Source organism: Myotis yumanensis, unplaced genomic scaffold (assembly GCF_028538775.1).
Source record: "Myotis yumanensis isolate MYYU_CA2020_CCGP unplaced genomic scaffold, mMyoYum1.0.hap1 SCAF_2, whole genome shotgun sequence".
In the NCBI taxonomy this organism is placed as follows: Eukaryota; Metazoa; Chordata; class Mammalia; order Chiroptera; family Vespertilionidae; genus Myotis; species Myotis yumanensis.
In genome coordinates, this window is record NW_027223753.1 from 8,325,173 (window position 1) to 8,340,508 (window position 15,336).

The 15,336-nt window shown below is 53.0% G+C and overlaps 1 protein-coding gene across 3 annotated transcripts in view; it reads left to right on the plus strand.

The window, feature by feature from the left end:
* The window catches only part of KAZN (kazrin, periplakin interacting protein), a 774,836-nt gene that overhangs the window by 422,125 nt on the left and 337,375 nt on the right, over positions 1–15,336 (plus strand). The window lies entirely within an intron of this gene.

A 15,336-nucleotide genomic window follows, 5' to 3' on the forward strand; every position in this document is an offset into this window, starting at 1 on the left:
CATCCATCTTTTTTTAGGAGGCAGCGCTGAGTGGAGCTTTAGATTCCAGCTTTGCTCTCAGCTCTCCTTGACTTCAAACCCCTGCTCTGCCACTTATCGACGACGTGACCTTCGGAATTATTTTTCTTAGAACCTCAGCTTATAACAGCGTTAAAAATATCCACCTCGTGGAATTGTTATAATAATTAAATCTTGAGATGATAAAATGAAGGGAGAAATGTAAAGTACTCGGTATGATATCTGACACATATTAATGCTCTAAAATGGTAGTTTTCACCACCTCCTGAGTATACTCAGAAATGCTAGGATAAGCAGACATTTGACCACCCTGCGATTTTTTCAAGCACGCCTTTATTGTCTGGTTTGAAATGAACGGGACGCTGCCTGGCTGGTGTGCTGCCCGAGGAGGAGCAGACCCAGGGGTCTTGCGGGCAGCTTGGCAGGAGTTTTGGTGTTCCTGGGCGGAGCCTCTCCTCATTGAACACAAAGGGCTGCTCAGCTGCTATTCACAGGGGCAGGGGCAGGGGACCCGGCTGATTCTGTCTGCTACCTTTCAAACTGGGTCCATTCACTTCTAGGGCATCATCTAGACCTTTTGCCATGTGGTGGGGGTAGGGGGGCATGGTGGATCTGCTCATATAATTTCCAAGTAAGAGATCATTAGAACTGATCAGTATTCATAGCGACAGGACTCCAACATCGTTTTTATGGTGTGCTGCTAGGGTATTTGCAGATTTGCTGGCCATCTCTGGGACTTCCCGGGTAATTAAATCGTGTTGTAGCCCTCTCAGTTTGCACCATCGCTGCATCTTTAAAAGATGTGACTAGCATAGCCATGTATAATGAAGAATTGTGAGCTGGTATTAACAGACGAGGGGAGTCAGGATAAGTGACTGGTAGCTGTGAGTTGGACAAGTTGTGAAGTAAGTAAAGAATTAAGAGAAAAGGAACTGACATTTAATGAATATCTACTATGCACTAGGACTTAAACGTTTTCTACATCACTACCACCACCACCACCACCACCCCCCCCCCCACCCCAGATCCTCCCAACTGTGACATCCCTCGTCAGGGGGGCTACCAGTTTCCACATTGCCTGGTCCTTTTGTCAATCTTCAACCCTCAGGGCTTACTTGGCCTGTGAGATGGCTTAAACCAGGCCTCCTTTACCCGCATGGCTCTCAGGATATCACAGCTAAGTCTCTCCTCCCATTTCTCTCTCTCTCTCTCTCTCTCTCTCTCTCTCTCTCTCTCTTTCTTTTTTTGTCAAGCCTCACCTGAAGATCTTTTTCCATTGATTTTTTATAGATTGGAAGGGAGGGGAAGAGACAGAGAGAGACACATCGATTGGTTGCCTCGGCTGCTTGGGGATGGAGCCTACACCCGAGGTACGTGCCCTTGACTGGAATTGAACCCAGGACCCTTCAGTCTGAGGGCCAACACTGAGCCAAACCAGCTAGGGCCCCTCCCATCTCTCAGTCTCCTGTGTCTGTTTCTCTTGATGCCCCGACCTCAGTCCTTGGGCCTTTTCTTCCCCATCGACATGCATTTGATAGGAGGTTTCATCCGGGCCAATGCCTCTGAATAACACCCAGATGCCGACGACTCCCAAATTCATATTCTCAGCTCACATCCATCGCCCAACCCCCAGACTCACAGACCCCGCCCACTGCCCACTTGATAGCTCCATTTGAATGTCTAATACGCGTCTCAAAATTAGCAAACACCCTCACCCCATAGCTGCTCCTCCACAGCCTCCCCCAGTCAGTGAGTTCCCACCTGTCCAGGTGCTCGGACCCAAGCCTCACGCCATCCTTGACGCCTCCTTCTCTCACCTGTACTACATCCTGCTGTCAGCAAGCCTGACCTTCTGTCTTCACCGTCTCCAGCGCCCTCCACCAACCTCTGTGTGCCACCCTCTGCCCTTTGCCCTCTGCTTCGTCCACGTTACCATCATAACTCGCTGGACTCAGCCATAGCTGTCGTTGGGCAGGGTGTGGTGGGCGTAGACTTCCATTGCCTGGACTGCCCCCTGTCTGTCTCCTTTTGCTCACTCTCCCTCCCGTGGGCCCAGGTGCCTTCCTACGCCTTGCGCTTCTGGTGGGGCCACCCACCCGATTCCCTGAGGCCTCGGGGGTGGCACACACAGGCATGGTCACAGGAGCACCGAGCACTGGCCTAGGGGAGGCCACCTCTCCCCTGGGAGCCACAAGAGAGATGCGTCTTCCCTGAGGTGGTCCGAGTAGGATGCAGGAAGGGGGCTGCAGGGCCCTCCGGCTGCCTCTGTGCAGAGAAAGGCCACCTGCACAGGAGACTGTGAAGCGAGGCCAGCGTGCAGAGAGGAGCCAGAAGGCAGACCTGGTGGCATCCCCTGAGCTCTGGGATTGCCGAGGTCAGAGCTGTGTGAGCCAGTCCGCTCCCCGCCGGTATCTAAGCCAGCAAGCGTTGCTTTTCTTTCACCTGCAGGTGGGCTGACACCTGTACGTTCAGGGTTGTATCCGTCCATTTCTGCTGTGTCACAGCCTCGGCCCAGGGCTGACGGTGACATTTGTTTTTCTCATTTATGAATCTGCACCCGGGAGAGGGTGGGGCTAGGGTCTGGCTGGGTTTTACTCTGGGCTGTAGGTCTGCTTCCCGTTTGCTTGGTCTGGGGCTGAGACGGAGGAGGCAGTTACCTGGGGCCTGTTCTCGCGGAGGGTCCTAGGCGTCTAAGAGGTCAAGCCACACTGTGGGAACACTGAGGCCTCCACTGGCTGCACATCCCCTCACATCCCAGGGGCTGAAGCAAGTCACGTGGCCAAGCCTATATCAAGGGGCAGAGGAAGGCTCTCCACCTGCCCTAGTGAGAGGTCCCCAGGCAGAGGGCAGCCGGGTAATTCCAGGATGGGAAGGGAGTGAGGGATTAGAACAATAATTATCCCCAGATGGGCAAGGAGAAGGAGCAGAGCGTATAAGTGATTCCTGACACAGCAGAACATCCCGGCCCCCCACACCGATGTCAGCCACGGTGTCATGTAGCCCGAGTCCCAAGGGAACGCCGGCTTCGGCTGATTGTCTCTTAGAATTACCGCAGCGTCAGCCGGACCCCAGCACCCTCTCGGCCTGCACACACCGTCTGGAGCCCACAGCTCTGTGTGCAGAGAAACCAGACCCTTTAGGAGAGATCAAAGTCAGTTTTAAATAGACACAGCTCTTCCCCAGCAGGATGCCGAGACGGGACAGCGAAGGAGAGGTTTGCTGTTTGTTTTAAGTTGTTGGAATAACCAAAGAAGGTTTTTAAGGTTTGGATATTGATTTCTGGAAGGATCGGCTGCCAAGTGTGCTAACATTTTCAAGAAGAAGAAGTCTGAGATCAAAGGGGGGCTTCAGAGCAGAGATTCCCCCCACCTCTCTCTCTCACACACACACACACACAGACACACACACACACACTGCGTTTGGAGCTTTGCAACAGAGTGATCGGAAGTGGAGCTCATGTGTGTTTTGATGTGCCCTTAGGACAGATGAATGAAATGCCACCATTTAGTTTCATTCAGCAGATGTTTCCTGAGCTCTCCCATGGCCAAGTGCTCGCTTATAGAAACAAATGATAATGATAGTAAGTGTTGCCCCTGCGTGTCAGGGTCGCCTGGGCAAGCCAAGTGTCTCCCAGTGTCTCCGTTTCTTCGGCTGTAAAGAAAGCACATTTGGCCCAGCCACCTCAGTGGTTGAACATCGACCTATGAACCAGGAGGTCCTGGTTTGATTCCCAGTCAGGGCACATGCCCGGGTTGCAGGCTCGATCCCCAGTAGAGGGCATGCAGGAGGCAGTCGATCAATGATACTCTCTCATCGATGTTTCAGTCTCTCTCTCTCTCTCTTCCTCTCTGAAATCAATAAAAATATATATTTTTTAAAATTTTAAAAAAGAAAGCATGTTTGACCTGTGAACTCTGAGGTCCCTTCCAGATCTAAAATTCTGAAGTCCACAAACTGGATGATGGTCTTTGCTCACTTGCCAATCATTAAAACTACAGAGCTGTGCATAAAAAAAAAAATCAGACCTGCTAAAGCTCCAAGCTTCATAGGACTGAACAGGGATGTTCAAGTTTCTGCCAATGAATTGCTAAGAATTCCTGGGGCAGATGACTAATGACTGCGTCCATATCCTCATTCCCTGTCCTCTCATCTCCCAGAAAAAAGGTTTATTGTTCCATAGTCATTCTCACCTCAGCTGTGTATATACATCCCGTCTTTCCTACTCGGTTCAGCTGTTCAAAGGGCAACTTTAGGTGTAAGGAGGTGATAGCAAAGGAGTAATTAGGTGGTGTCCATTGGCATCCCATTGACCCTAGTCCCAGCCCTGCCACTTGTTAGTTGTATGACCTTGGGGGTGTGACTTAACCTCCTTGAGCCTCAGTTTTCTAATCTGTAAATGGGGATGCTAATGGCAGCTTCTTCCTCATAGTGTTGTTGTAAGGGATGTAAGTTAAGCCCTCAGCACCGCGTTTGATGAAGGAACACCCTAAAATTATTATCATCATTATCCGTGCACACTTTCAGGCAAAGCTAGAATCTGTCAGCTCATTTATTCTCTTCTGGGAAAGTTTAGGACTTTGGAAAAGAACAGGGTTATACCGTCACTCAAAGTTAATGAAAAATGTTTCATAAATTCATCCGACGTGCTTCATATAAAAGTTCACATGGGTTTGTAAAAGCATGTGCGGCTTTGAACTAAAATAATAATAACAAAAAGATCTTTAAAATATATATATATTACCCAGTTCTGCCTCAGAAACCCTCTAAGTCAGCGGTTCTCAACCTGTGGGTCTCGACCCCTTGGGCGATCGAACAACCCTTTCACAGGGGTCACCTAAGACCATCCTGCATATCAGAGATTTACATTACGATTCATAACAGTAGCAACATTACAGTTATGAAGTAGCTACGAAAATAATTTTATGGTTGGGTCACAACATGAGGAACTGTGTTTAAAGGGCCAGAAGGTTGAGAACCACTGCTCTAAGTGAAGGTGAAAATCCAACTGGTGGTGACACGGGGAACTCACCCACCAGCGCCGGGGTCCCTCTGAGTCCGTGCCCTCAGGCAGGGCTGCATTGGGGTGGGGGTTCGCGGGGGAGGACCACACACACACAGGTGCTCTGTGGGCTGCCCAGGGTCCTGGCCGCCTTCCAGGAGACACCCAAGTGAATGACAGGATGAGAATCTGTCCTTTTCTTCCCAAATGCCGCCTAGAGGACTCAGATTTACCCAAAGCTCTCAGGCCCCCAGTGCTTGGTCACTTTCTGCAGGACTCCCCCCCCCCCCCCCCCCCCCGCCCCCACACACACACACCCTACCCCCCAGCTCCTCTCAGGCCCAGGGAAGAACTCCACTCCGGTTCTTTTCTCCAGGGTGTCACCTCTGATGCCGATGGCCGTTTCAGAGCACTGGACAGTGCAGTTCCTGCACTGTGGGCCTGATGACGCGAGGGGCTGGGGCTGGACCCCGTGGCATGCCCGGTGAGAGGAGACATGAGCCCCTCACCTTAGCCGGGCGGCCAGCTGTCCCTGGGCAAAGGTGTCTGTGCCATTTTGCTCCCAGACGGCTGAGGACGCTGGCCAAAGGAGCTGTAACTGACATCGCTCTGAGCACACACAGTTGCCTCTTGAGCTGCACACACGCCTGCTCACACAGCCTGTGCTTCCAGATGCGTCCCCCACATTGAGTAAGGCAGGTGAACAGATAAAGGGGCAGCCCATGGAGATAAATAATGGCAGCTTCACAATGTACTGGCCAGCGACACATTATCCCAATGAGCCTAACGTTGAATACAATTATGTAGACAATTGGACAGCAAATCCTGGGTGTCAGGGCAGAGGGAGCAGGTACGATCCTTCGTGGACTGAACAGTCTGAACTATTGGGCTCATCAGTATTTCCCCGCAGGGCACGTTAGTGCTGGGAAGGTTTGAGGTGACTCCACCACGATCCCAAGGCCCTTTCCTCCTACGGCTACATCCGCTCTTGAGAAAGGATCATACGAGTTGCCGTTGCCGAGGGGCCCAGAAGGGTGTTAAGATCTTAATTTCCTTGGTTGGTCGGTGCCTAACAGTGTCTCCTCTGTGGCCTTGAGCGAGAGCCACGCTGTTCTTGCTGTCTGGGTGAGAAAGACTGGTCCTGAGCAAGGTTCTTAGTGCAGAAAGCAGCTACGAGTAGAGAGAAATGCACGAGGAGTGAAGCAGAAGCTCCCAGAGCCTGAGCCAGGAGCGGGGGCGGGAGAGGGGATGAGTGGGAAGAAGTCTCCTGCTGAAGAAACCGTTGGTGAGATAGTCAGAGAGATCGAAACATGGGAGAAAGTGATCCTGAACATCCCGCTCTTGGAGAATCCCTCTCTGCTCCTTAGCGAGTAGAATGCACTTCAGTTAAAAAATATCCCCATCTCCCCCCATCCCCACCCTGCACCATCCTGGAAAGCAGAGAAAACAATGTTTATGGGATGGAGACCACAAGAACAATGCTATCCGTGAGAAAAGAATAAATTTCCCACTTAGGGTAGGTCTGTAAAGTATTTCAAGCCACTTGGGTACCATTTCACCAACCAAAGGAACTAATTTACCAAGTGGGTCCCCAGGGCCCAGAGGAATGAAAGCTCGGGCAGCAGGAATCGGCTCCCTTGCCCGCGTCTCCCATCAGACCAGGGCGGAGGGTGTGGGGTTGGAGGGAAACAGACAGTCCCTTGGCGCGTCAGTCACACAGGGCGGAGACTGTGTTGTGTGCCAGAGGGGTAAACGGGGAAGAGAGACTTTGGAATCAGGCGCACCGGGCTTGGCTCTGCTTCTGCTACTTTTCGGCTGGGCAAGTGCGAGCAAACCTTCTGAGCCCGAGGCACTTCCTGATCTGTGAAAGGGGACAGGAACCCCATCTTCAGTACTGGGAGGGTTCAGCCTGAATGAGGGGAGATAAATGGATGAGCGCAGTGGCCGGCCACAGTGCAGATCCGAAGAATGGGAGCTGCCCTTCCCACTATCGCTGTCAGCCTCACCATCCTCACCATCCTCACCATCCTCATCGCCATCACCTCTATCATCTGCGTCTGCATTGTTGACCTCATCTATGGCGTTCTGTCCAGGCGCCTGGCACTCTGCCAAATGCTTCTCATGCAGTGTCTCATGTCATCCCTCAACAAGTCTATGACGTGGGTGGTAACGTTATTCCATTCTACTGATGAGGACGTTGAGGCTGGGAGAAATAAGTCACTCATTGAGTGTCACATAGCTAGTAAGTGGCCGAGCTGGCACTTGAACCCTTGTCTAACTCCAGAACCCTCCGAGAAGGGGAAGCTCACTGCTGACATCAGTTGGCATTCCCCAGCCTGTAGGCTATAGAGAGGGGGCGTCACTGAGATGAGGAATGAGAGCTGAAGACCTGTGGCTGGCGGACTTGACTGGATTCCCTTTCGCCTTGTGGAGGGAACCTCCCAGAGGCTGTTCTGTGGGCTGGAAAGGAAAAGAGGGCAGGGGTACAGCAAGGAACCTGGACGTGGGCCAGTCCTGTGGGTGCAGTGGTGGTTTTCTACAAGTGGACACATTTGTCCGAGGGTTTGTATTTTTCTTGGCTGTGCTGTTTGCCCACTGTCACTCCTGGAGGCCATGACAGAGCCAAGAGCCTAGAGCCCAGGCCACCATGCACCTTCTTCTGCAGTCCCCCTCCCCCCCAATGAGAAACACATCACAAAACCAGGGAACATTCAAGCAAGAAAAAAATTGCACTTCTCTCAAGAAATAGGTGCCGTAAGTGTATCTGCTCGTGTGTGTGCGTCTGTGGTTAGTGTGGATGCTCAGAATGTATCTGTTTCATACAGAGGAGCTTCTGAAGTGAAGAGCTGTCTGCGAGTGAAAACACACAGAAGTGACTGGCTTGGTTAAATACACACACAGAAGGGATGCCCTGACCAGCCTTCGCACCTGTAGATGAGAGACCGCTTGGGAGCCAAGAGGAGAAGGTCACTCTTCAGCCTAATGACGGTGCTGTGTCCACACGCACAGCCACGCGTCGCCTAACGACAGGGGAGGTCCCGAGAAGGTGTCGTTAGGCCATCTCGTCGTTGCTGGGCCAACATCACAGAGGCGCCTGCACAGACCTGGGGGGCAAGCCCACTCCACTCCTGGCTCTGTGGTGCAGCCTGTGGCTCCCAGGCTACACGCCTGTGCACAGTGCTGTACTGAATACTGTAGGCAACTGTAGCACTGCGGTGTTTATGTATCTAGACATGGGAAGGTGTGGTAAGAATGGGGCGTGTAGTGCTCTTACACCATGGACAGCACGGCACGTTTGTGTCCACCAGCATCACCACAGACACGGAAGTAATGAGTTGTGCTGTGACGTTACCACGGCTACGATGTCACTGGGTGACAGGAATTTTTCAGCTCCATTAAAATCTTATGAGACCACTGTTGCATATGTAGTCCATTGTGCAGTGCATGAGTGTGTGTATGTGTGTGTGTGTGTGTGTGTGTGTGACTGTGCATATACACACACACATACAATCCACACCTGCACACTTACTTTTCCATCTAATGGCTGTGAGCCAGTCCCTAAGGCCCACAGTACTCTGCCCTGCTATTTCCTCCTGGTTTCTTTTTCTCCATCCCTTCATTCACGACTGTGGTAAGAGGGTGAGTAATGGTGGGAGCATGGGTGACATTGTGGGGAAAGGAATGTGGCTTAGCTGTTGGGGTTCGCTGCCTGCACACTCTCCTATGTCTATGGCTCCGCAGCCCCCCTGGTCTTCTCTCCCGGAGCCCTGGTGGCCCCGTCAGAGACGCTTCTCCCTTCTCCCCAGAGCACATGTTCAGACACACTCAGCCAGAGGAAACCGTGTGAATGCACCAAAGATACATCTCCTAGATTGGCCGGGATCCGCATGTGACCATCCGAATACACAGAGCATCCATCTGCAGAGCAGGAGGCTGGTTCCCTAGGGACTCTCGGTGGAGGGCTGAGGGAAGGCGGGACCGCCCGCCCGCCTCCAGAAGAGAAAGAGGGGAGCCCTCACAGCCACTCCCGCGGCTCAGAAGGGTCCTGGCGCTCATGGTTTCGCACGTGTGCACAGTGCGTTATGAGAACCTGGGTGCCCAGAGCAGTGAACTCAGACTCCACCTTGCACAGACGCTCCTGGGCAGCTCGCCGCAAGCAGGTACCAGCACGGCCCCGGAGTGGCTGCTTGGTTGGGAGTGGGCCCTGGATCCACATTTCACAGGCATCTCCTGGGACCCCAGGTCAGGGGTCTTTGTCTTCACTTTGAGGAGCACGGGAACCAGCCTGCAGCCAGAGGCGTGGTTCACGGAGCCTGGCAGGGGACAGCGTTGGGATGTGGCCTTTAAAGGTGAAGTGCAGGAGGCAGGACCCCCCTTCTCCGTGGCTCCTGTGGGCAGCCACATGCCCGCCCAGGAAGCATCAGGGCTCCTTGGGGCATTGACCCTGTCACACCTGGGCCTCTCTTTCAGACCTGCCCTTCACCACCCTCCCCGTGTAGGAACTTCACCTTGAAGGGGGGAGCACTTGAACGCTGCCTCCCATCCCCGAACCCGACAGACACCAGGCCCCTGATTGAATCAGAGAGAAAACTGGGTCACACGTGGATTTCCTTGTCCTGCCCCAGCTGACACACTTGACAAACCCCTTATCCTCAGTGTCACAATCTGCCCCCGTGCAGGTTGCAGGTACCCCCTCTACCTGAGGGGCTTTGCGAGGATAAAATAGGAAGAGCGATCTGAGAGTACAGAGGGGCCTTGACTTACAAGTTTAATTCATTCCATGACAGAGCTCATAACTCAAATTACTCGTACGTCAAATCAAAAAGTGATCGAGTGAGACACGTGATGCTGGGCTGATGTTGTGACGTTCACTGCGACGTTCGCTGCGCCAACTAGCGGTGGGGTATCTGAAGCTGGCTCATAACCCGAATTTTAGCTCGCAAACTCAAAGCAAAAAATCGGCTGAGAGAAGGCTCATATCTCGAAAAACTCGTTAGTCGGGACACTCGTAAGTCAAGGCCCCACTGTACTCTGGAAAGTAAGATGTGGCTGGAATTCCTGGGGCAGACGGAAGATGAAACGGTTTTAATGAGAGAAGCCAGTATGTTTGTGGATGTGAAGTTATGGGGGACGGAGGGATGAGTTTGCTCAGCCAGCCACAGACTCTTTGCAGAAGCATCCACTGAGCACAAAGCCGTGGGAGCAAGAAGAACTGAGCAAGAACCCTGCCTCCTGGTGGCTCGCAGACAGCCGGTGGGTGCACGTGGTGGTGCTGGGAGGGGGTGCGTCTCAGCCTGGGCATTGGGTTGCATGCAATAGAAACCATCAAACTAGCTCCAGAAAAGGGCATTTACTTCTTCCGAATTCCATGGAATTCAAGACAAAGCAGAATAAGCAGGATGGCCTTGCGACCTGTGGATCAACCCCAGGGAGCCAGACTTACAGAGACTCACCTCTCACACCCTCAGCCTGTCGTGCAGATGAACAAGTAAACAAACAAAACAGTGATCCAGGGCAACGCATGCGATGAAATAAGTAAGCGCAGATGTGACACCTGAGGGAGAAGAAGGAAACAGATGCAGAGGGCCGGGGAGGTGAGTCCAGGCAGAGGCAGGGGAAGGCAAGGCCCTGAGGTCGAGTGTAAAGAGTTGGGGGAGCGAGTGCAAGGCGAGGTCAGAGGCCCGACTGTGCGTGACCACGGGCTCCCTCTTCTGCATCCAGTGCGTGGGAGGTGCCACGCGCACCAGTGGGCTGGCAGGAGCCTAACCGTCCATCCTGCCAGGTACGTGTCAATGGGATGCTGGGCCATTTTCTAAAACCTTCGGCTTTAACCCTGTGGCCAGACTCCTTTACCAACATGGCCACCAGGTTCCTCTCTCCTCCCTGTCCCTTGGCCTCCACTTCTCCATCAATCAACCATGGGGGTGCTGGAGGAAGTGATCCCAAGGTTGCCTTATAGGACCAAATCGCATCATCTGGTTGCCAGCCATCAATATGGGGTTTCCTGGGTCGCTTCCAACGTACGCCGCTTGTCCTGGCTTCAAGATTCATAGCACCCTCTTTCGCTCTCAATGGCGTCCCAGTTTAGACATTAAATTATAAGGTCACTCTGTTCATAGGAGAAGGGAGGTGCATAGGACATTGCTGTCAGTAATGGGTTAGGCCGTGGTCGGCAAACCGCGGCCCACGAGCCACATGCGGCTTTTTGGCCCCTTGAGTGTGGCTCTTCCACAAAATACCACGTGCGGGCACACATACAGTGCAATTGAAACTTCGTGGCCCATGCGCAGAAGTTAGTTTTCGGCCTGAGCGAGTCTATTTTGAAGAAGTGCTGTTGATATTTGGCTCTGTTGACTAATGAGTTTGCCTAACCGTTAGGCTCTTTGCCTTGGTTTTCATTAAGCATTTTCTCTCTCTGAGCAAGGATGGTTTTGGTTTCTCAAAATGCCCAGACCAGCTTTGACTGGCACCAAACACACATGGCCCAGTTTGCTCATTCTGCTCAGAAAGACGGGACACTCAGCAAACACTGCTGAAGGCCAGTGACAGCAGAAGGATGAGCAGTGGCCCCGTCTGAGCCTCGGATGGTGTTTGGCTGTGAGGGAGGGATGACAACCAGTGATGCTGGGAAAATGACAGTGAGTCCCTATGCAGACACTTCATTTCCTAGTTCAGTTCTTTTTGTTTTAATATATATTTTATTGATTTCAGAGGGGAAAGGAGAGGTAGAGGAATATCAATGATGAGAGAGAATCATTGATTGGCTGCCTTCTGCATGCCCCACACTGGGGATCGAGCCTGCAACCCAGGCCTGTGCCCTGACTGGGAATCAAACTGTGACATGATTCATAGGTTGATGCTCAACCACTGAGCCACACCAGCTGGGCCTAGTTCAGTTCTTAACTCCTCAGCATACTGAGGAGTGAGGCAGGGGCTACGTTAGGAACATGAGAAAGGTTGGATCCTGAGATGGAATGCACAGTACTGCCAATTCTCATGGTTGTGCACCCCAAAGGGAGGGCTATGGATGACAGACAGCTCTGAGCCCCTCCCCCAATAGCTTACATGTGTCTCCCAAGATATGAGTTGTAGATGTATATTGGCCCCCAGATGGGCACGTGGGCTTCCCACAGGGTGTTAGGCAGATGGGAGAGGACAGGGCTTCTGTGACTAGTTGACCTGAGGTCACCCAGGGAGGAGCAGTGATGGACGTTGCGGGGGAAGGAAGATAGACTAGAAACCTTTTTGGTTTAAGTCAAGTAGATTCGAGAGGCTAATTGATTTCAGACCTTCTGCTGAGAGCTGGTCCTTTTGTATGTGGAATAATATAAGGAGACACAGCTGGGAAAAGCCCCTTTTTCATGTTAAGAACACATTTCTCAAAAAAATTCTTTAAAATTCTAGGAAGCACCCTAGGAGTTTCTAAAGTGAGTTTCTGGAAACCTCCATGGCTGGACCACAGTGGGGACGAGGAGGCAAAGATGAGAAGGGGCCCGAGGAATGGTCTTCGCTTTCCCTGTCTTTGTTGGGCGTTTTGTGTTGCCTTGACTTTAAGATTGTGGTGAGTGGGAATAATCCCACGGAGAGGAAGATGAGTAACACTTGGTCAGTTTGTTTACCACACAAACACGCTCCCACACGCTCATTTGCAGAATGCCGGCTCTAGGTTAGCGGCCAGGATGCATAGATGACTAATGTCACCACTGAGACCTCCTCCATGAGGAAGCTCACAGGGAAGTGGGAGAGGGACCTGGAAACAGATACATTATGGTGCCTTCTGATGAGGGCTGGACCGAGGTGTGAGCGTCTCATACACTCACACACACTCTCACACTCACACACACAGCATACAGGTGTGAGCAACATACACACAACACACAGGTGTGAGCATCTCACACACATATACACACACTCAACTACACACTCACACACACACACGCACACACACCCCTCTCCAAATAGAGCTGCTCTTAATTGTTTCCTCAGGTTTGTTCCCGGGATGCTCCCCTCCCCCACCTTCTTCTGTATTTGCATATACATTGACTTTTTATTGAGGTAAAATTCACACAGTATAAAATTAACCATTTTAAAGTGAACAATTCCATGGCATTTTGTACAATCGCAATGTTGAGCTACACAACCTATGTCTGCTTCCAGAACATTTTCATGGCCCCCAAATAAAGCCGGGTGCTCATAAGCAGTTACTCCCCGGCCCCTCCTCCCCCAGCCCTGGCACGCATGGATCTGTTTCTGTATCAATGGAGGTAACTTCCCCGGCTGTGACATATAAATGGAATCAGATAGCATGTGGCCTTCTGTGTCTGGCTTATTTCGCTTAGCATAACGTTTCTGAGGCTTATCCACATGGATGCCTATCGAGGCTTTTTAGGTTCCTTTTCATGGTTGATGAGTATTCCACGGTGTGGGTATACCACAGTGTGCTTGTTCTTATTTTTTTTTAATCGACATTTGGGTTGTCCCCACCTTCTGGCTATTGTGCATCGTGCTTCTGTAAAGGTTTGTGTACACATTTTTGTCTGAGTGTGTTTTCACCTCTTTGGTGTAGATACTGGGGAGTGGGATTTCTGGGCTATATGTTTGTTCTACATTTAATTTTTTCAGGAACCACCAAAACGTTTTCCACGGTAGCTGCGCCATGCCACTCCCCTTGTGAAGACCCACAAAGCTCTATCATTTCGATGCCCCTCCATAAACTAACTGAAGAACTTCAATCCTGATTTACAAACACGCCCACAAGTCTAAGCGCCTCTGTTGGCCCAGTGGGTCAGAACCTATGCTAATGAGGCTGGGGTCGGGGTCCATCCCCAGCTGACCAGTTACCGAGCAGAGTGGACAGAGTGAAAATTGTGCTGCCACATGCTCCACCATCGAATACCCTCCTGGCCTTTTTAGTGGTCACAGGGGATGGAGCAAGAGTATATGTTTATGGTCCCCTATAGAAGGAAAACAACAGGCCATCATCCAGTTCTCCTGAAGGCACAATGGGAATCAGATGATCACCTACTGCCAGTCCTGGTTTCACCTGGTTTCTGTGGGCACCTGGGGGTAAATTGCTTTAACCTGCCCCCACCTCCAGTTTCCTCATCTCCATAATGGGAATAAGAATCCTGACTCCAAAGAGATGATGATGCCTACTGAGCACGTTGCACACAGTAGGCTTCCAATAATGCTGTTGCATCTCTGGGTGGGCAAGCTCAGTCTGTGCCCGAGGGCTTCCGCAGTGGGCTCTGAGCTGCTCTCCAGGGCTGACCAGCTGGATGGCGGTGCAGGGGTTACTGGCTGCTTTAAATTGTCCTATTTGCATGGAATGAAGCTTGCTATGGTAACAAGGTCTGGTGGCTGGAATCCAGGGCCCCAGTGAAAAATGCAGAGGCTGTGCTCTGGGAGAAAGAGGCGCTGGATGGGCTGATCAACTTGAAGGTTACCTCAGGTCTCCGTGAAGGGAGTGGGTCAGGGAGGCAGCTGGGCTCCAACCTCCTGCTCCAGGTAGGAGGACAGAGGGGAACCCCACTGATGCCTTTCAGCGGTTTCTCCTGGCCTCACCCCCCTCGCTCACACCCCCCCCTCAGAAGCTTGGGACCTGGCTAAGGCCACCCCTCCGCCTGGGGCGCACCCCGGGCTTCAGGTAGGAGGGGAGGACGGGGCGCGGGTGGCCAGTCTAGGGATGGATGGAGTGCTCCTTTGGGGGAGGAGGACAGCGCGGGGTGGGGCAGCGAAAGGGGGCGTGGGGAGGGGGTGGAAAGTGAGGCGCGCGGGGCACCAGCCCAGCTCCCCGTGGCAGTTTCCTCCCCCCGTGTGAAGGAACCCGCAAGGCAAGAACTCCACTCCCCAGCTCCCGCAGGCTGCCCTCCCCTGGCGCCCCTGCCCGCTCCCCTCCCGGGCCCCCTCGCCAAGCACCCCGCTCCCCCAAGCACCCACCTCCTCCCAGCCCTGCACGGCGCGGGGCGCTAGTTCGCCAGGGCGGGGGCCGCCCCACCGCTCCAGGGAGGGGACCCAGGGCCGGCCTTGGACCAGGCCCTCCCCACCTCTCGCCGGGGGGGCGCCACCTCGTCGCGCTCAGAGCTGCCTCCCGCCGCCTCCGCCCTCTCCGGGGGTGTGTCCCCGAAGTGGGGGGCGCGGGAGGCCCCGGGTGCGCTCCGGCCTCCAGCCCAGGCCCCCTCCGGAGCGCGCGGCGAATGGTAGGCTCCATTGAAGAGTGCCGGGCGGCGCGGTGTCCTTCTCCGAGCGCTGTAGGCGCCGGGGTCTTGGGGAGCGCGGCTGCTCCTCCTCCTCCTCCTCCTCTTTCTCCTCCTCCTCCC